The sequence below is a fragment of the Oratosquilla oratoria genome, chromosome 3, assembly GCF_046742065.1.
Source record: "Oratosquilla oratoria isolate Oo_2021 chromosome 3, ASM4674206v1, whole genome shotgun sequence".
In the NCBI taxonomy this organism is placed as follows: domain Eukaryota; kingdom Metazoa; phylum Arthropoda; class Malacostraca; order Stomatopoda; family Squillidae; genus Oratosquilla; species Oratosquilla oratoria.
The window spans coordinates 75,967,406-75,976,561 of record NC_134779.1 but is presented as its reverse complement, the minus strand read 5'-3'; positions in this window follow the sequence as shown (position 1 = coordinate 75,976,561).

Genomic DNA, 9,156 nt, shown 5'->3' with positions numbered 1-9,156 from the left:
CATCTCTTCATTTGAAGTCTATTTCGTACTTTGTTGTTCCATTTGGACTTCTCCAGGTCCATTTACGACATACTAGTATTTGCAAAAAAGTGTACATTAGCCTCATGATACAGATCTCTGCAAAATTGACTAACATCTCGCCTCTGTTATTTCTTTCATCTACTCCAAACCTCCCAATGCACGACTCATCTCCCATCTTCTTCCCCCACTTTAGCATTAAAGTCGCCTATTACCGACGTGTACTTACTTTTTTCTTCATCCATCACCTGACTTAAATCATCATAGAACAACTCATTTTCATCGTCTGAACTCTGTGAAGTTGATATATAAACCTGAACTATTTTTAGTGTACCTTTTACACAGCTTAATACAAGCTACCCTGTCTGATAAACTACTGAACTTGACTACGTTACCATCAACCTCTCGGTTTATCAAGAATCCTACCCCACTAGAGCTGTCTTTGTCCTTACCTCTATAGGAGAACAGGTGGGGACCATCTTTTAATTATATCATCTTTTCTTCTGCTCTTTGGACTTTGCTTAGTCCTACGATGTCCCACTTGATGATGTCTAGTTCTCCCATTAAACTCTCCAGCCTGTGGTCTTCTGAGAGAGTTCTTACAAAAGATTACAAAGGATTACAAAGGCGGAGCATGCCGACAGGAGACCTTTTGATCCATATCTAGGTCGGATGCGAAAAAAAATCATATCAATAATAAAATAATAAATAAAAACTATGATAATGTAAATAACAAATAAAATGCATAGATAAATGCATAGGTATAGTTAAATAATACACAAACAGGTAAATAGTAAATAATAGTAAATTGACATATAACTAATAATAGATGAAAATCAGACAGACAAATTATAAGAAAACAAAAACAAATAATACAAGATAAGTTATAATCATTACAGCATCTTACTTAGGTATTTATCTTAATGATTCTTAAAGCTTCGAACTGAACTACATTGCACTACCTGTGCAGGAAGTTTATTCCATTCATTAACTACACGGTTGGCAAAGTTGTTTCTACCTACTTCCAAATTGAATCTATTTCCGGACAGTTTGAGACCATTGTTTCTTGTCTGATTCTCATTCAATGTGAAAATTTGGTCACTTTTGATGTTGTCAATTCCCTTTAGAATTTTAAAGACCTGTATCAAGTCACCTCTGAGTCTACGCTTTGTTAGGGAAAACAGATTCATATGTTTTAGTCGATTTTCGTATGATTTATTTTTGATATTTGGAATCAGTTTTGTGGCTCGCCGTTGTACTTTTTTCAGTCTGCCAATGTCTTTGAGATTCAGTGACCATACGGAAACAGCATATTCCAAATGTGGACGAACTAACGATTTATATAGCTTGTTAATGAGTGATGGACTTTTGAAATCAAAAGATCGCGCAATCAGTCCTAGAATCTTATTTGCTTTCTCAGAGGCTGAAATACACTACTTGGATGATTTGAGGTCGTTACTGATAATTACGCCGAGATCTTTTTCACTATCCACTTTTGTTAACGAATTTCCAAATAACTTGTAATCGTACTTACTGTTATTTTTACCTATGTGCATTACCTTGCATTTACTTGTGTTAAATTTCATTAGCCACTTTTGAGACCATTGCTGTAATTTATCTAAATCTTCTTGAATATCTAATTGGTTTGAGTGATCATTTGCCACTCCGCACAGTTTTGTATCATCAGCAAATTTGGAAACAGTAGATTTTAGTCCATGGTCTATATCATTTATATATACTATGAATAGAAGTGGCCCAAGAACGGAACCCCGAGGAACTCCACTTGCAACACTTTTCCATCCAGAAGTTTTTCCATTTAAAACAACTCTCTGTTTTCGACCATTCAACCAATTACTAGTCCAACCTAATAGGCTACCACTTATTCCATGCAAAGCTAATTTAGTAAGTAGTCTTTCGTGCGGGACGGTATCAAAAGCTTTTGCAAAGTCTAGATATACTAAATCTATATTGTTTCTGTTGTCATAATTCGAGATAACTGTGTTGTAGAATTCGAGTAAGTTAGTCACGCAAGAACGTTTCCGTCTGAAACCATGCTGGCTATCATTTATCAAACAATTACTTTCTAAATGATGTTCGATAGCATCTCTGATGATAGTTTCCATTATTTTTCCTACGATTGAAGTCAAACTTATAGGCCTATAGTTATTTGGCATTTTTTGTCACCTTTTTTGAATATGGGAGTAACGCTAGCTAGCTTCCATTCTCTTGGGACATCTCCGGATATGATGGATTTCTTGAAAATAGTTTCTAATGGAACAATAATCTCATTTTTCATTTCCTTTATGATTCTTGGATGCCAACGGTCAGGCCCTGGTGTTTTATTAACTTTGAGTTTGTTTATACACCTTTTAATTTTTTCTTTTATTATATTTACCGTAGTGAGTAAGTTTACCCTAGACTTTTCACAGGTTTCAGTTTGGAATTCACTTTGAGGTGTTTCGTTTACGAATACCGAGCTAAAATAATTGTTAGATATTACACATTCCTTCACTTGAATATTCAAGTTGACCGTCAGCAGATAATAGTGGACCAATGTGATTCCTAACAACCTTTTTATCTCTAATGTAACTATAGAATTCTTTGGGATTCTCTTTGAATTTATCAGCGATGTTCATTTCGTATTGTCGTTTTCTTTTTCTTATTGTCTTCTTTAAATCTCTCTGTATTGATACATAAGTTTCATAGTCATTAGATGCACCCGAGCACTTATATTTCTTATAAGCCTGTCGCTTTTTAGCAATACTTTTTTCAGTTTCTTTGTCGAGCCACTTTGGGCGAGCCTGATTTGGGGGACGTCTGTCCTTAAAAGGAATGTAAGTTTGAATCATCATAGTTAGCGTATTTTGAAATATTTCCCACATCTGATCTACAGGTCTTTCGTTTGATTTTGTCTCCCAATCTGTAAGCTGAAGCTCATGACGTAGTCCTATGAACTGAGCTTTACTGAAATCGGGTATTTTAGAAACACAAGTATCTATTCTAAAATTGTTTAGGAGTTTGAATCTAACTAGGTTGTGATCGCTATTTGCAACAGATTCACCGACTTCTACATCAGTTACCATGCTTTCGCGGCTAGTGATCAAAAGATCGAGTAAGTTTCCATATCTTGTGGGCTCTTTTACATGCTGAATTAAGTAATTGTCACCAAGAAAATCAAACAAGCGACTACCTATATGGCCATGTTCAAGGGTCATCCAATCAATGTCAGTAAAATTGAAATCACCCATTATCAATAAATCCCGGTTGCAGAAACTAGACAGTTCTTAAAATAACAGTTTGTCGTCTGCTAATGATAATGTCTTTGGCCTATATATTACACCTATATTCATTTTTTTGTCCATTTGTTTGGGTTAACTCAACCCACAAACTATCATATGCATCCTGTTTCACTTTCTCTAAAACACAAGCATGAACACTGTTTTTAACGTACAATAGAACACCCCCACCTTTCATGTGGTCTCTATCCTGATGAAAGTGTTTAAATCCCGCAATATTGAATTCAGCTTCGAACTCTGTACCATTTAACCATGTCTCAGTTATTCTTATCATATCGAGATTTTCGCTTTTGACATACGCCTGTATTTCTTGAAATTTGTTTCTAATACTACGAGCATTTAAGTACATGGTTTTAAGAAACTCGTGATTATTTCTTTTTGACACATTTTGAATTTCAATATCATGTCTTACATTATCATTTTGTTTTTCATTTATACCTCGCTCTATATTATTATTTGGTCCTTCATTGACGTTCAATGCCTCATTAACATTTCTCCCATCAAAATTAACATTTCTCCCATCAAAATTAATATTTCCCCCATCACGGACATCTGGTCGATCACTCACCGTGATTCACGCCGGCCTCCCGTCGTTCAGTGACATTATGTCCGGCATCCCTTTCTAAAATTATGTTTTGTCCTCCAGTGACATTATATCCTACCGTGATATTTTTTCCTCCACTATAATTACATCCCATCGTGATCTTTTGTCTTCCACTGTCATTACATCCTATCATGATATTTTGGCCTTCATTGACATTCTGTCCAGTATCCCTTCCTAAAATTATATTTTGTCCTTCACTGACATTATATCCTACCGTGATATTTTCTCCTCCATTATCATTACATCCTATCGTGATATTTAGTTCTCCACTATCATTACTTCCCATCGTGATCTTTTGTCCTCCACTGTCATTACATCCCATCGCGACATTTTGTCCTATGACATTACATCCTAATGTGACATTTCGTCCTCTAGCGACATTATATCCACTGTCATTACATCCTATCATGATATTTTGGCCTTCATGGACATTCTGTCTGGTATCCCTTCCTAAAATTATATTTTGTCCTTTACTGACATTATATCCTACCGTGATATTTTCTCCTCCATTATCATTACATCCTATCGTGATATTTTGTTCTCCACTATCATTACTTCCCATCATGATCTTTTGTCCTCCACTGTCATTACATCCCATTAGGACATTTTGTCCTATGACATTACATCCTAATGTGACATTTCGTCCTCTAGCGACATTATATCCTAAAATTATATTTTGTCCTATACTGGCACATTGTTCTACATTAATGCTATACTCTACACTGTTTTCCCAAGTACATTCTATTTCCCCTTCCCTTTGGGCTTCTACCCTAAAAAAGGAGCTAATTCATTACAAACTCCCACAATGAGATTTGTAAGAACATCTTTGCCTCTGCGGGTAAGGTGGATCCCATCAGAAGCGTAAAGGTCATGGCGCCTAGAAAAGAGATACCAAGGATCAAGAAAGTGGTATCCCAATTGTGTGCACAACTGCGATATCCTATCATTGATCCCTATGGCTCTACTGTTCCAACACGAGCCTGCGTAGATCCTCGGGAGGATCCCACAGACTACGTGACGGCTCCCACGTTCCTTCATCTCCTGAAGGAGGACCTTGTAATTCCGAACAAGCTCCTCTGATCTCACCCTACCTACATCGTTACTTCCCGTATGAACAATCGTAACCGTGTTCTTCCGTCCTTGCTCCCTGATGGACCGGGTACAATCGACGATTCCACGGCCCGGTTGACATACAAGCTTGCAACGTCGCTTAGTCTTCCGCTGCAGGATGTCGTCATAGCCTCGCACCATGGAGTCCCCCACCACCAAGAACTGGTTTTCAGCCACTTCATCCTCCAGTAGAGCAAAACGATTGGCTAGAGCCAGCGGTTGCTCCACAGGGCACACGTCCACCGAACGCGAACGCTTGTGTGTGTGTGTTTGTATATATATATATATATATATATATATATATATATATATATATATATACATATATATTTTTATATATACATATATATATATATATATATATATATATATATATATATATATATATACAAACACACGCTAAGGGATGATTTTTCCTCCTTACAAGGGAGTTAGCCGAAGTCTAAAGACATATACCCATCCTCATTCATTTCATCTCCACTCATTCCACTCCCATCTATTACCCTTTTCTCCCTCTTATCTTAGCTCCTCATGTATGACGGGTCATCCCTCTATTCTGCCCACTCCTCTGGGTCAGAAGCATTGCATTAAGGCACAGCACATCCAGAGCAAGTCCACTTCACTTAATCGAAGACCCCACCCTCCTCTCCGTCCCCTTGTACAAGAAAATACCAGATGGAAAGAAGTCCCTTCGGGTTGAGTTAAAATATCATTCACATACATAACCACTTTCTAATCCCCCATCTACTATCTATTCGTTTCCTTGCACCACAGTATAATCTATACACAGCCATTCTCCACCCTACTCTATCTCCTGCTTTCTCCCTTCCGTGCTCAACAGAAACCCTCCTCTTGCTCAGCTATCCCTTAAATTCCATGGCTCTCCTCCATACAGTGCTGCCGGCACAATCATCCCTTCATACAATATCCTTTTTGCATCTATGCCCTAGTGCCTATTTTTCATTGCATTTTTTAATCACCTAAAACACTTACTTGTTTCTCTTAATCTAGAATTTACTTCCACCTCCACTTCTTCCTTTCCCACCACATGCGACCCCAAGCACCTAAAGCTATCGACTTCCCCTAGTCTCTCTCTATTAAGACTTACTTCCAAATTGCTGTCATCCTCTCCCTACGTACAACTCATCACCTTACGTTTGTCGACATTTACCTTCAACTTTCTCCTATCGCATAATTCCCCAAAATCTGTCACTAATTCCATTAATAACCTCTCTAACCCTGCCACAAGCGCAATTTCGTCAGCAAACAATAACGCTCCCTTCCTACTTTTCTCCATTTTTAACCATCTCCAATCCCTGACCATTATCATTGCATTTGCTTCCCGCATCACCCAATCCATGTACACATTGAACACCCATGGCAATATGACACATTCCTGATTCAATGACACTTTTACCTCAAACCACTCTCTCTCTTCTTTTCTAATTCTAACAAAGGATCTACTACTCTCGTAAAAACTCTTGACTACCCTTAAGAGCTTTCCATAGTGCATTCCTGTCCATCCTGTCATAAGCATTTTACAAATCCATAAAGGCACAAAAATGTCATTACCTTTAGCTAAGCTTTCTCACATATCTGTATTACCACAAAAATTTGATCTACTCAACCCCAACCTTTCTTAATCCCATACTGATCCTCACCAACTAATACCTCTGTCCCTTTCTCAATCCTATCAATTAAAACCCTCACATACGCCTTTCCAACTAAACGCAACAAACTTATTCCTCTGAAACTACTGCACTTACATTTGTCCCCTTTTCCTTTGTAAAGCGGAACTACACAGACATTCCTCCAGTCCTCCGGTACTCTACCCTTCCTTAGATATACATTAAGCAAGCTCATCAGCCATTCTACTATTACTATGCCTCCCTTCTTCAGACACTGCATGACACCCATCTAACCCTGTGTCTTACCTGCTCTCATCTTGTACTTCATCCTTTCTTTTTTCTCCTCCATTTACTTCATCCATCAATGACATTCTTTGTGCTTCCCATTGCTACCGTCACTCCCATCCTATCCTTCTCCCCATTTAGCAGCTTCCTAAATAATTCTGCCTATCTTCCTACTGCCTCTTTTTCCGTTATCATATTTCAATCTGCACCTTTTATATTTTCCTCTCTACTTGATTAGTCTCCCCTTACTCTCTTAACTTCTTTACAAAACATTTTTTTTCATTTATTTCATGCTCCTCCCCCTTTTTACATATGCCCTCCTTTATCTTATGTTTTGCTTCTCTTTTTTTTTTTTTGTATCTCTCATGTTTCCCGAGTCCTATTTTGTAACCAGTCTGCAGATACTCGCTTCTTCTCTTCCACAACATTTTTTACTATATCATCCCAGCACTCACTACCCTTCCTTCTATTCCCTCCTATCCTTCTTGTTCCACACACTAACTTTGCACACCTTGTTTCTCCATCCTTGAAAAATCCCCATTCTTCCTCCACTCCTAACTCTAGTCTATCCTTCACCACCTCCCACACTTCTCTCAGAAACCATTGCAAAATTAAATAAATGGTGACCGAACGTTCTCATCTATTCTAGACATCTTCAAGGGTACAAATAACACATTAAACATGTGACATAAATATGCACAAGAAAAATAGAAAAGGGATTAGGAAAGGTTCCATGTGAAACAGCTCTACATGGAGTGTCAAGATATATCTTTATCATATCCATAGAAAAAATCAACAATATAATTTGTTTAGTTTGTATAATCCCAAACTCATGTTCATATTGTTTTGAAATGCTCTTATGATGTAGCAGAACTCAATGATGTTCCATTATGGATAGGAACAAGATGAACATTTCTATTGAAACTACGTATACGAGATATATATATCTCATAAACAGTTGCCTCAGTGTATATCACTGAATTCCATAGCAGCACCTCCCTCATCCTCTTCGTCCCCCACCTCTCCTAAATTACGATCCCCACCGTATGTTACCTCGTATATCATCTTGAAGCATGTTAAATCATTTCTTAAATAACATCTTGAATCTGGAATTCCCTTCGGATCTCTTAAATCACAAACTTTTCTCCTGGAGAGTGACTCGACAAGGACAACTTGCTACAAATAAGGCCAAACAGGGCCTCCCACGAATGCCATTGCTATGGAGGGCCAGAAGGACCGGAGTGTCAAAGGGTATATAGCAAAAAAAAAAAAAAAAAAAAAAAAAAAAAAAAAAAAAAAAAAAAAAAAAAAAAAAAAAAAAAAAAAAAAAAAAAAAAAAAAAAAAAAAAAAAAAAAAAAAAAAAAAAATCCACGCAGTACAACGTAATACCATCACATGATATCAGATAATACCACATAGCATCATTTCGTGTTACATAGTGGCACATAGAGCCATGCACTTCCGTATAGCACGATAGTATGATATGGTGCCAAACTGTATCACATTGTGCCACAAAATACTATATAGAACCACAAGGTACTGTATATTACCTCATAATACTGCATAGTCATAGATGGTGTCACGTAGTACAGTGTCATGTAATGTCACGAAGTGCCACATATTGCTACACAATGCCAAAATGAGTCAAATAGAGTCACAGTAATGCAGTAATTTTACTACATAATGCTACATAGTGGTACAAAATGTCATGTAGTACCACATAGCACTGGCTAATACATATCTTGCCACATAGTACCACATAATGCATATAGAACCACATAGTACCACATAATGGACATATAGGCACAGTGTGCCATACGGTGATACAGAGTACTATATCTTATAATACAGTACCGCACAGTATCATATAACACCGGATGTTGCATAATAACAAGTTATGCCACATATTGCCACAGAACGCCATATAGCGTCACATAGCTCCAGATACTTTCATATAGTACCAAATGATACCAAGTGCTAGAAAATATCGTATAGCACCACATAGTACCATTGAGTACCACATAATTCAATATAGAACAACACAGATACCAATAGTACCACATATTACCACATAGTATCATACACATCCCATAATGCCAAATAGACCTAGATGGAGCCAGACAATGCGAGACAGTGCCAAGGCTGGCAGCAGTTCGAGAACAGCCTGGGAGCGACAGGCAAGCATAGTGTGCAGAAACTTGTACTACGTTGCCA